The sequence below is a fragment of the Lynx canadensis genome, chromosome D1 (genome assembly GCF_007474595.2).
Source record: "Lynx canadensis isolate LIC74 chromosome D1, mLynCan4.pri.v2, whole genome shotgun sequence".
NCBI classification, from domain to species: Eukaryota; Metazoa; Chordata; class Mammalia; order Carnivora; family Felidae; genus Lynx; species Lynx canadensis.
In genome coordinates this window covers 90,819,434-90,833,113 of record NC_044312.2, presented here as the reverse complement: position 1 = coordinate 90,833,113, position 13,680 = coordinate 90,819,434, and positions in this window count along the sequence as shown.

The window sequence follows — 13,680 nt, the reverse complement described above, 5'->3', positions numbered from 1 at the left end:
AATCACATTTCTTTATAAATACTCCCTGAATACTTGGATGTAAACTTTTTACCACCTTCTGAATCTCTTGCAATTCCTTAAAATGACTTAAGATATGTCACACGTTTGGGGGGAAAGGTACATCCTGTTTTGAGCGTATATAATGAATCTCCTCATGTTTTGGCAGAAGTGTTTGGGGAAGACAGATGCATACCTAGAGTAAGCATCTGTTCCAGTAAGAACAAAGCACTGTCCCTTCCATGATGGAAGAGGCAAACAATCTGCCACCAGTTAGCTGGTTGATCTACTTAGGGAATGGTGCCATACTGGAGACTTGGGGTTGGATTGGTATCTCTTGCTGGAAAATAGAGTACTGGAAAATAGCAGTGGCTGTAGCCACTCATCTGGGTAGGTGGAAGTCTATGTTGCTGAGCCCATGCATAACCTCTAAACCAGCCACAATGGCCACTTTATTCATGAGCCCATTAAATAATGTCAGGAGTCAGAAAAGCAGGGTATTCATAGAATAAGCCATCCTACCCACTTGCTTCATAACATTATCCTTTACTGAGGTCACTCACTGGTAAGTGTATACACATAGGATACAAATACTTCAAATATCCTCACATTTTTTGCCTAATCAGAAAGGTCTCTTCACATACCACATTCCATTCCCTTGCAAGAAATTGGCTTACATGATTGTGCGGACTAGATAAGCAAGTCTGAAATCCAGAGGGCAGGCTATCAGGAAGGTGAGGCTGGAACTGTCAGGCAGGGGCAGAAGCTGTTATGCACAAGTGGACTTTCTTCTTTTTCAAGGAAGTCTCACTGATATTTCTAAGGTTGACCAACTAATTAAATCAGTCCCATCTAGTAATCTAGGATAGCTTCCCTTACTTAACTTCAACTGATCATGGACTTTACTTACTTTAGCAAAACACTTTCACAGCCATACCTAAATTGGTATTTACATTTTATTGAATAATGGGGGACTATAGCCTAGCCAAGCCAATGCATCAAAAGACCATCATAATGAAGTTGACATATACTGTGGTAGTAAGACTGAGGGAGAAACTGAAGAAGAAGGTTCAGAGATTTGTTTCTAGACATGCTAAGTTTGGCATGCCTATTAGAAACCTAAGTGAATATATCAAGAAGGTTGTTAGATGTACAAGTCTTGATTTGAGGAGCTAAGAAATACATTTGAGAACCATCAACTATTTAAAACCATGAGACTGAATGAATCACTGAGGGAGTAAGCCCTGAGGTACATTTGTACTAAAAGGTTTGAGACATGAATGATAAACCAGCAAAGAATAGTAAAAAAGAAAAACCATTTCAATCAAATGCAGAAAAATGCAGCATCCTGGAATCCAAGCAGAGAAAGAAGTTCAAGAAGGAAGGAACACCTAGCTGTATCAAAAACTGCATATTGTTCAGACAAAATGAAGAATAAGATTTGAACACTGAATTTAAAAATGCAAATGCTATGTGGCGATCTTGCAGAAGCTAAGATATAGGACATGAAGGGATTGTCCTAATGGACTCATGATAGATGGTCCCATCAAGGCTATGGATTTTAGGTCATTGGCAGTAGATTGGAAAGGAGGAGGTTGAGATCTGGGACTCCTTCACTTCTGCTAATCCTCAAGTAGAGAGTGTATAATCTTATCAGAAACACATGGGGGTTGGCGACGCCTTTTGGATTCCAATGGAAGCATGGAGGCCAAGAAAAAACAAGGTGATTTATACTTGATACCCTTTAAGTGCTAAATGACCTACATGTATTTCTTTTTTTTTTAATTTTTTTAATGTTTATTTTTTCTTGAGACAGAGACAGAGCGTGAACAGGGGAGGGGCAGAGAGAGAGGGAGACACAGAATCCGAAACAGACTCCAGGCTCTGAGGTGTCAGCACAGAGCCCGACGCGGGGCTCGAACCCACGAACTGTGAAATCATGACCTGAGCCAAAGTCGGACGCTTAACCAACTGAGCCACCCAGGCGCCCCCCTACATGTATTTCTAATAGGAAAACAACATTCACTTGAAATTATTTAATAATTATTCAATGTAACTATTAGTTTTAATAATTCCATTATCTATCCTAAAACAATTGCAGAAATTCTTGGGTACTACCACATCAGACATCAGTAACCAAGTATGTTGTAGAATGCCTCTGAAATAATTTTCTTTTTTATTAAAAAAATAACCATTAACTCTGTAAGAAAAATTCTGTATTCACAAATGAAAACAGTTCTTTGAACTTTGTTATCATCTAGCTTAATACAATGTTTCAAGATAACAAACTCATCCAAGGCCTGGAGCACAGAATTGAATAGAAATACAAGATAGAGGCGTGTGTGTGTGTGTGTGTGTGTGTGTGTGTGTGTGTGTGTGTGTGTAGTTGCAAGCACTGTCTCTACTCTTGTTTCTTCTTCTTTAGAATCAGGTGTGTTAATTCAAGCACAGATGATTTAAATTATTAAAGGCCTTGAAATAATTTTGAGAGAAGATAAGATGTCCTGAATTGTCTCTAAGGCATTAGGCCTTAATGTCCTATAGGAATTTATATTATTTTTTTTTATTTTTTTAAATAAATTTCTGCAAATGAAACTGCCTACTTAACACAATTAAGAAGAGCAATTAGACAGTCTCAAAAAACTTTTTTATTGAGCTGAAGGATGACTTATCCCCTACTTTGACCAGTATGTGGTTATCAGCTGAGCCAGCTCCCCTAACAGAGACCTGGATCTGCTTTCTCTCCACCTAAAATGATCCAGAAGGACATATCTGAAGCACCAGCAATGCCATCACAATATCCAAATACTAGTTCTCAACAAATGAGACCCAGTGTAAATATTAGTAAGGTTAGTGACCGTAGAGTAAGAAATCTGTCACTTTCTTGCTTTCTTGCTCATGCGCACATGAGGACCTCAGTGCCTGGGAAGGAGCATGAACTGTCAAGCTGATGTCCTCTCACTCCTTCTCTAGGTTAAATCCCATGATTAATCATTGTCTTCACCCCCTTGCATGCACCTTCAACTCCTTTGCTCATCTCATATCAACATTAATTCTTGGCAAAGCCACAACCTAGGTTAATCCCTGCCTGCCGCCCAGCTGCAATCACACAGCTGACAGAGGTTTTAGAACAGACTGGTGAAGCACTCCACCACACAGACTTGTTTCACTTCCATTTAATGGCAGTGAAACTCAGAAGGGCACTTGGTGCTGTTGATTACTAATTGCACTATTTTCCCCTAGTCCAATCATTCCCTCTCATATTTAATACATTCATCTCTCTCCTCAAACTCTCAACATCTTTTCCAATCTCGTTTCCAGCTGATCACTTAGCCTCCTATTTGACTGGAAAAAATGGTAGCAGTCAGAACATATCCACATACTCCAAACACTGCATTTACCTACCTACCACCATGGGGACCCCCAGTCTATCCTCCCACACAACTGCACAGATGAACCACCCATTCTCTTATCTGAAATGGATGCTTCCACTTAGGTACAGGCCCTGTCACTCACTCAAGCACATCTCTCCAGAGATTCTCCTGTTCTCTCCTTAGCATCAAATTTTCACAGCCTATTGGATTGTTCCCATCCACATCCAAACAAACTGTAATTCTTCCTGTCTTAAGTTTTTCTGTTCCTCACAAGATATTGCACAGTGTCACAGCAACACTTCAGGGAGTGTTCAAGGAAATACATCCTTGACACTTGAAGAGAAATATCTATACTTGCTTTTCCAATCATCGTTCTCCCGTCCACTCTTAAAACTATTTCACTGCAGCTTTCACCCCCACCACTGTACTGAAACGGCTGTCAAGATGCCCAGGGGGTTCCACTTGGATCAGCAGCATTTGACACAATCAATCACTCCTTCTTCCTTGATGTACATTCTTCAGCTGCTTCCAGAGTATCAGAATATACTCTTCCAGGTATCTCCTCTTTTTTGGTTCTCAGTCTCTTTTTCTTGTTCTTCCTCTTGTCCTCACACTCTTGATGTGGGAGTGCCTCAGTGCTTAGTTTTTGGTCTTCTTCCCTTCTCTATTTCCCTTCCTTGGTGATCTTGGCTTGAAATCCTTGGCATCATTCTTGGTGCCTCAGTTTGTCTTAGTGGACCAATCAGAAGTCTCTTGGCCTTAATTTATTATTTTTTTAAAATTTTTATTTATTTTGAGAGAGACAGAGAGAGAGCACAAGCAGGGGAGGGACACAGAGAAAGGAGAACAGAGGATCTGAAGTGGGCTCCATGCTGACAGCTGACAGCCCAATGTGGGGCTCAAACCCATGAACCATGAGATCATGACCTGAGCCAAAGTCAGACACTTAACCAACTGAGCCACTCAGGCACCCCTTTTGGCTCTACTTTAAAAATATCTACAGAATTTGACTGCCTCCAAGTCCTCCACTTGCTATTTTCATTGATTTTGTCATTATTATTTCTTACCTGGATCACTGTCCCAGAGTTCTCACTTATACTGTACTTCATACCTTTGTCCCTAGAGTCTATTCTCAACACAGCTGCCCAAAGACTCCCATTAAAACAGTGATCCAACAAGGTCTGTTCCTGGATTAAAAACCTTCAATGGCTCATTATCTCACTCACAGTAAAAGTCCATACAGTGTCCCAGAGTCTATTTGTGTCTTTAACTCTACACTTACCCTCTAGTACTTTTTGCCATCACTCATCCCACTCTAGCCTGGCATTTTCTCAGTCGCACCAAGAATGGTCTTGCCTGCCCCTTGGCACTAGCTGTCCCTGTGCCTGACCCATTTTACTCCAGATATCATATTGCTAACTTTCTCACCACCTTCCTGACCTCCCCTTCACTTTCAGGAGATCACTCCTTTTTCTGGACAGTCTATACCTGCATATGTTTCATTATATATGTTTCTGCCTTCTCTTTGAGACTGAGAGTCCCCCCAGGATCTGTATCCCATTCCTCTCTGTACCTCAGCACAGCACCTGGCCAGCACCTATGTACATTCAGTTAAAATTTGTCACATCAAATTTATTAAGAAGGAATTTTTTTTAAGAAACTTTATAGGTATGTGATAGAAGGTTGGCAAAAGTTCATAAGACCAGAGGAAAGGATAACAATCCTGTATCCTTATTACAAAAAAGGTCAGCATTTTGGCATCTATCCAATTGTTTTTCCATGCAAATTTTGTATGTTTGTTTCAAAGACTTTTTATTTAGTTAAATGCATACTTAGTAGCACACTTCCAAACCCTGACCCTCAGCCTTACTGTAATGAGTCAGAATATGGAGGTTTAATATTGTTTTAAATGGATATATTGTATTTTCCTAAGTGAAAGAGAATGCTTCTCCACTATGGTTGAACGTTTGGATAATTTCCATCTTTTTCAACCAACTTTAAAGGGCTCTACTCAAGCTATTCCATAGAGATAGGCAAACTTCTTGACCATGTGGGCAAAACTAAGGAGTTGCCAAATTTTCCAGTTAATTTAATAAATGGCACTACCCCAGTCTCACAGCATGAAAATATGGATTTAATTTAACACAAAATGAACCACGGGAGAAGGTGCCCCCTTCTCCCAAACAAATGCAAGTTTTAGTTTAAGACTATAGAGGCTGTTTTCAATACAAATTTCCACATTTCTTTTAGTAAATTTCCATCTGCCATCCAAAAATATCTCAGATGTTTGCAAAGGCACAGGATGCTTTGCATGTTAAGAAAATATGCTTCCAAGTGCCTTTTTTCCCCTTCTACCAGGTCTTTCTATGCCAGGAGGAGTAAGTGACTTGTGACCTTTACTTTTTGACACAAGGGTCATATTCATAACTGATTCAGACTCTTGGGGGGTAGCTGCTAACTGAAGTTCCTGCAGAAATACTGCTGACACCCCTCAGCGCCTGAGGCTGTTGTATCTACAGGCCTGGAAGAGGAGTGAGCTCAGTGTGATTTTTTTTTCTTTGTTACCCTTGGGTTCTATCCTATTGCTTCTGTAACAGGAAGTTCAATTTGAAGTGAAAATTCAATCTTGCATTGTGGTACTTTTGCTTAATTTAACATTTCTACAGAAATATGCAGTAAAATCTGAATGTGAGATTTTTCTTAACCCTTCCAAAAATAATTGATCAAATTAGCTAATAACAATTAAGATATGAATTACTAAATTGAAAGCGTACAGATTGGTTTTTCTACTAAACTGTCAGGTTGTACCCATGAGGGAAACATGAGGAAGTTGTTCTGTTTCCTATAAATGAGACATAAGTGATTTTTTATCGTCATATTCAAGGCAACTAGGAAGTCCATGTGGCATATATATACAATGGAACACTACTTAGCCATTTATAAAAGGAAATCTTGCCATTTGCAACAACACAGATGAAACTTGAAGGCATTATGCCTGGACTTGCAAGAAAGGTAATTTAACTTTAAAGACTTGTGATACAATATCCAAAACAACTACAAAACTGAAGTCATTAGGCAATGATGGTTTTGCTCTATTTCCAAGTGACTTACCTTTATTTTCCTTGTTATATGACTATATATAATAGTAATCGCTATCACTTATTTAAAACTTTCTATATGCCTAGTACCATGATAAGCACTTTAAACATTAGATAATTTATGTAACTCAATAGCAAAACAACACACCAAAAAAACCTGATTAAAAAATGCCCAGAAGATCTGAATAGACATTTTTCCAAAAAAAAGATACACAAATAGCCAACAGGTACATGAAAAAGTATGCAAAGTCAGGGGAAAAGTGCTCACTAACCATCAGGAAGGTCCAAATCAAAATCACAGTCAGGTATCTCCTCAAACCTGCCAGGATGACTTATATCAAAAAGACAAGAAATAACAAGTGTTGGTGGGAACATGGAGAAAAGGGTGCCCCGCACGCTGTTAGTGGGAATGTAAACTGGTGCAGCCACTTTGGAAAACAGTATGAGCTTCCTCAAAAAATGCAACGTAGCACTACTGTATGACCCAACAAGTCTTCTGGATATTTATCTGATGGAAATAAAAACACCAACTTGAAGAGACATGTGCATCCCCAGGTTCACTGCAGAATTGTTTACAATAATCAAGACACAGAAACAACCTAGGTGTCTATGAATAGATGAATAGACAAAGACCATGTGGCATATACATACAATGGAACATTAGTTAGCCATTAAAGGAAATCTTGCCATTTGCAACAACACATATAAAACTTGAGGGCATTATGCTAAGTGAAATAAGTCAGAAAGACAAATACCATATGTTCTATGTGGAATCTAAAAAACAAACAAATAAAAACAAACTCATGGATACAGAGAACACATTGATGGTTGCCAGAGGTGGGAGGTGGGGGAGTGAGTAAAGTGGGTGAAGGAGATTAAAAGGTACAAATCTCCAGTTATAAGAGACAATATATAGGATTATATATGTTTTAGTTATGAGGACTATAGCTAATAATACTGCATTTTATGTATGAAAGTTGCTATGAGAGTAGATCCCAAAAGTTCTTACCACAAGAAAAATTGTAACTGTGTGTTGCAACGGATATCACGTAGTTTTACTGTGGTGATAATTTTGACGTACATACAAATACTGAATCATTGTGTTGTATACCTGAAACTAATATGTCAATTATCTCAATAAAAATTAGACAATTTAATTTTCTTAATGACACTGTGAGGTAGATAGTATTTTACCCATTCTACAGATCAAAAAATTAAGACCAAGAATTTAACCTACTCCAAATCACACTGATAAAAATGCACATGGAACTATTATTCAAATGTAGGCCAGGTAAGTAACCACAGTGCTCTTCCCTTCACTTCTATCTCCATGTCACTCTGTCTCTTGTTTGATCCTTTTGTACTTTTATTTTAATCTCTTAATAACACCTCATAACTCTCCCTTCCCTTGTATACTTACTTCTCTTTCTAGTTCCTTAAACTGACCATGACAGAGACGAAAAATATATTTTAGCTATACTTTTTGTTACTGGGTTTTATGTTTTATATTCTAAATTTTAAGTCTGTGATTAGCATACTTTTAGAACTTGAAACAATGTGGCTTCCCCAACACTTGGTCTGACCAGAAAGCTAGAGAGGACAAGGAAGAGGAGCAATGCCCTTATCGGAGGTGGGATAACGCTCTACTAACTAGTTCTTTGTTGTAGAATACACTCTGGGTTTATTTTAAAATGAGTCATCTTCCCTTTTCTTTGCCAGGGCTGTGAAGGGCTCTTTCTCAAATTCACCATGAGATGCCAGTAGGGTTCCTTGTAAGGTTCATGAAAGTGTGCTCTTCACCAACCACTGTGGCCCTCAGGAGCTTCTCATAACCATGCTAGTCCACACTCAATAGTTTATCAAAACTATCATACACATATTTCTGTTTATGGCTCCAGCAACTTTTGCTCCAGGGAATCAGATTCAGTGGTTTCCTTAGATATTTTCGGGTGGTGGTATGCTCTCCAACCTCAGTCCTCTACTGGGTCTGCAAGAGTTATTGATTTTTAGTTTGTACCACTTTTTTCTTGTAAGAGGGATGACAACAATTACTTCTAGTTTCTTTTATGTGGTAACTAAAACCAAAGTCCTTCACTTCAATTTTGAAAAAAGGATCTTAAAAATTTTACTCAACTGACTCATAAATATGGAGAACAAACTGAGGGTTGCTGGAGGGGTTGTGGGGGGGGGATGGGCTAAATGGGTAAGGGGCATTAAGGAATCTACTCCTGAAATCATTATTTTACTATATGCTAACTAATTTGGAGGTAAACTTAAAAAAAAAAGTAAATTTAAAAAAATTTAAAAAATTTTACTCAACTGAACTTTTTCCAATTGAGGTAACAATTTTTTTTTTAAATGTTTATTTATTTATTTTGAGACAGAGACACAGAGAGAGAATGTGCATGAGCAGGACAGGGGCAGAGGGAGAGAGAGAATCTCAAGCAGGCTCTGTGCTATCAGTGTTGAGCCTGACATGGGGCTCGATCTCAGGAACTGTGAGATCACGACCTGAACCGAAATCAAGAGTCAGATACTCAACCGACTGAATGACCCAGGTGCCCCAAATCTTTCATATTCTTGTGGTCTTATGTTCTTCTGATGATAGAGGCATTTAGATTTATTTTATTGGAAACCATAGCACTCGTCTCTCTTAGTTATCCTCTAAGTGACATATCCAAAATATGCCATTCTATCAACAATACATTTAGGTATATTTATTCTTTTCAGTGCTGCTGAACAATAGCTGATTATTATAATCAAATGGGGCTATGTGTTAATTTCCTGATTTTCATTATAGATAACTTCTGTTCAAGAATGTAAGTTATAAGTTAGTAGGAAAACTCTAGTCTGTACTAAATTCTGATCAACAATGAGGGGTTAACTGGGAAACAGAAGTTACGGGAATTTTGCAGGCAAGTTCTTATATTAAGGTCAGGATGGAGAAGGCTCTAAAGAAATAGATGTGTACATGGAATTAGAAAAAAAATTTTTAAAGGTTTAGTGCTGGAAGCCGAGCTATCCAACCGGCCTGATGGCAGGGCCTGGGCGGTGGATGGATCGGGACTGCTGGGTGGCCCACAAACAGAGAAGCTTCTTGTACTCTGCTTGTATGTAATTTGGCCTTAATAAAAGTACCTGGGGAATTGTCTGTTGGGGAATTGCCCTCGACAGGCCCCCTGGGAAAAGAACCACTGGGAAAGAAATAAGGTCCCGCAAGGAAATTGTGTGGCCCTACATTTAGCCCTTGCCACCCCCTATAAAGACTCCTCTACCTAAAGGAAGGATAGCCTCATACATTTGCCAGCAAAGGAGAGATAAATTGATTTAAAAGCCCCACTCCGGCAACAATCGAGTGTTTCTATGGGCACCAGTTACTCCAACCCCTAGACCCACTTGGCCCCCAGGAGGCATTCCAGATGATGATTGAACCTAGTAGGTTAAGGTACAGAATGGTTCATTAGTTCCTAGGTGCATTGTCTCTCTGGGAATGCATAAGGCATGGGTTCCTAAGGCCCTCTTGGCCCCCTCCTGACACCTCAGACCAAGGCGAACACTTTTGTTCCTCAAACCACAAATGGTTCAGGGAAACAACTAAGAAGTCGTGTCCCTGTAACTGTTCCACTTGAGGTGTTAAGAGATAAATGACCTTTCATGAAAACAGCCAAGCAAATGCTTTATAGATTATAGATAAATGTAGATACATAATGAAAATAATGTAAGAAATTAATCAATAAGCAAAGGGCAGGAGGGAATGTTATGAGAAAATAACCATGTTATTCCTTAAAAGGTGCTTACACATAGGAACATTTTTAGAATTAGGTAATGCTAGAAAACATAGATGATGTATGCTACAAGGAAATTGCTAACAAATATAATGCCACATTTGCCACAATAAAGCGGCCAGTTCAACACACTGCTGTTGTTTGTGTCCGTTTTTATTTTTGTTTTTGTTTTTTTTTTTTTTCACTTTTTCGCTGACGCCGTTCATCCTTTGGGAACCCCTGGACCTGCTGGGGCTGGACTCCGGCAGTTTAGAGAAGGAGTGGGCCAAATTGCACAGCATGATATCCAGAATGTGGTCGATGGCTAAACAGAACTGAGATGCTCTAAAAGGCAAATGACCAATTTAGAATATGGCCAGCATGATTGTGAAAGATGCTGACATAATTTTCTGGAAAACATTTAAAGAACAGAGATATATTGCCTAGAGAAGAGAAACCCAGGCAACAGAAGAGGTATCTTTAAGTATTAAAGGGTGGCAGTGTAAGAGAGTGCATTTAGTACGAGTCCAAGTGCTAGCAACAGGACCAATAGTTAGAAGTTAAGGGAAAGGTGAGGAACATCTCAATAGTCACAAAAGTTCAAAGATAGAATAGGCTATCTCTGGATTTAGTGAATGCTTCAACGTAAGTGACTTCAAAGTCAAGGTAAGTAAGAATGTCTTATTTGTTTTGGAGTCACTTTAAATCCTTCCTGAAAAAAGTAAGACAAAGTACTGTACCAATAAATTAAATATAGTTTTGTCTTGATGTCCTGCAATGGCTAGTACATTGCTTTGAACATGATGGTTCAATATCCATTGTACCAATTCAGTTAATAGACAAATAACCACTTGGGGAAGGGGAGCAAAATTGCAGAGGAGATTCAAGCTTTGGAAGGAGGGCTAGATTGAAGAGCCCCAAGTCCCTCTAACTAAAAGATTCCATGATTGTGTCTATTTATGTGAATATTATTTAGTAATAAAATAACAGTGGCCACTCTGCATTTTTGTATAACAGCTTTTGACTTAACAAAGCTCTTTTACATACCTGTCCTACTTTACCCCCATACTAGCTCTCTAAGGCACAGAAGAAGGTGAGGGAGCTGAGATCAGACTGTATGGGTGTTTTGTCAGTGTTACATCTGATAAACAACAGATGCTGGGTGTGGACCAGGATATTCAACTTCTTCTTTATCAATAAAATAATTCCAGCTTCATTAGCGCTTTGTCAATGGTCCTGGTTTTAAATCTTTCCCACAGCTACTTAAAGAGCACAATTAGTCAACTATGGAGAGTAGAAATAATACTTTTGAGACTTTTCATATTAATTATACTGATTATTGATTTTGATGGACTATAATGTTATCATGTGGTTACATAATTTGCATGGACATGGCATTCTGAATAATTAAAATAGTTGCTAAAACTAATATATGTAGTCATTATAGTGAGGGAGGTTCAGCAGCAATGAAAATTCTGAATAGATTTTTAACACTTACAGCATCTAGATAGCAGCATACATTATATGTGTGTGTGTCTATCTATCTGTATATATAAACAATATCATCTATATATAAATTAATATATAGTATGTAGATGTATCTATATCTATATGGCGAGAGAGATACAGATAGTTTTAGATCCCTGAAGGTAGAGAGACAAAAAGTATCAGGGTAAAGTCGAACATAGGCTACATTAATCTGTCATTTTGCTGATGTGGGAAGTACAGACAGTGCTCAGACATGGTTATTTCCAAGAGATTATATTTATAATCTACCACTTACCCACATATATATTCCTTGCATAAATATTTTGGCCAAGGGTCTGGCATGGGACCTTGAAGGCCCTGTGAGGAGCCATGAAAAGCAAAATGCTTCCATTCCTCTCACCATACTTCTTATTGCAATTTCTTCAGAGATACACTGAAGATACTACTTGAGCAAAATTACTTGACTCTAAAATTGTTTCCAGATAAACTTGGTTGTAAACATGTGAGAATAGAAAAATAATAACAATCCTTTGTATAGAAGAGGTCTTTGCAGTCCAAGACCATCCCCTGATTTGAAATGTCTATGAATCAACAACCCCAAATCCAAATTTAGCTTTCCCTTCCCGTACTTAATGTAGTCTTCGGCAAGGAAGAAATTTTAAGTTTGCATCTTATCTGTGTTTGCTAATCAGGGTAAGGTGACCTAAGTATCGGCCAATGTATGCAATGTCCTTTCTAGCCCTTAGTTTTCATCTCTGTAAACAATTCTGCTCTTTGCAGTTCCTATGGATGGTTGGAAGTGGGGACTTAGACACACAGGCCACAGAGGTTCTAAGCGAGTAAACTACGATTGCTTAATAAAATGTAGGCTCAGTAGCAGGAAACACAAATCTAGCTTTGTGGCAACATAACACTGATGTTGCTGAACTTCTGAACGTGTGGCATAATTTAATTTAATACAGTAATGAAAAATGTCAGAATTTTTTTAAGCCAATTATGCATGGGAAAGAAAAAAAAACTTTTAAGTTGAGAAAGTTGTTTGTTATATACTCCTTTTGGTTAAATCCAAAGTACAGATTGGGCTAAAGAACACAGAATATGGCTTTGGGGCCATAATATTCTAGTTGATAGATGTGATTAATAACTGCTACTTAAAGGCAGACTCAGAATATCCTACCTTCGAGAAGTGTTCCATCAGATGAACAACAACAACAACAACAACAACAAAAAAAGGCCTTCAAAGATTTAAACTCACTGCTGAAGATTTTGTATAGACTCAACTCACCCAAAGCACTGCTTTAATCCTGATTGGGTTTTTTTTTTGTTTTGTTTTTTGGGGTTTTTTTTTTTTTTGGCTAATAAAATAAAAATCCTTTCTGTGCTCAAAGGCACAGAGCAAATCCCAAGGATTAAGATTTAAATGAGTGAGCAATCAAAGCAGGTGTTCTGACAGAGGTTTAAGATGGTAAAGGAGATGGACACATTAGCACTGAAATAGATGAATATGAGCTTTTAAAAATATTCATACTTGATTTTTCTCTAATATAATAATGGTTCTGACTTATAAAGTTATAAAAAAATCTCTGTGTGAATAAAGTGATCACCGGGAAAACTGAGGCACATATTCAAATTTCAGTGTGTAAACAGAATGTCAACTTCACTCTTGGTTTACTTTCACATATTTTATTGCAAGTACGATTTGCAGAATACAGTAAAACTTCTATAACCTGACATGTACCACAGCATTGGTATTAGATCATTGAATTCCATGGCTAATGTAAAACTCATTGACTAAGATGTTTGAGTTTGGGTGTTTTGTTTTTTTCTATAAATACTAAACACTGCATTAAAAAATTAGCTTATGGGGCATCTTGGTGGCTCAGTAGGTTAAGCATCTGACTCTTGATTTCAGTTCAGGTCATGATCTCATGGATAATGAGTTCAAACCCCACATCAGGC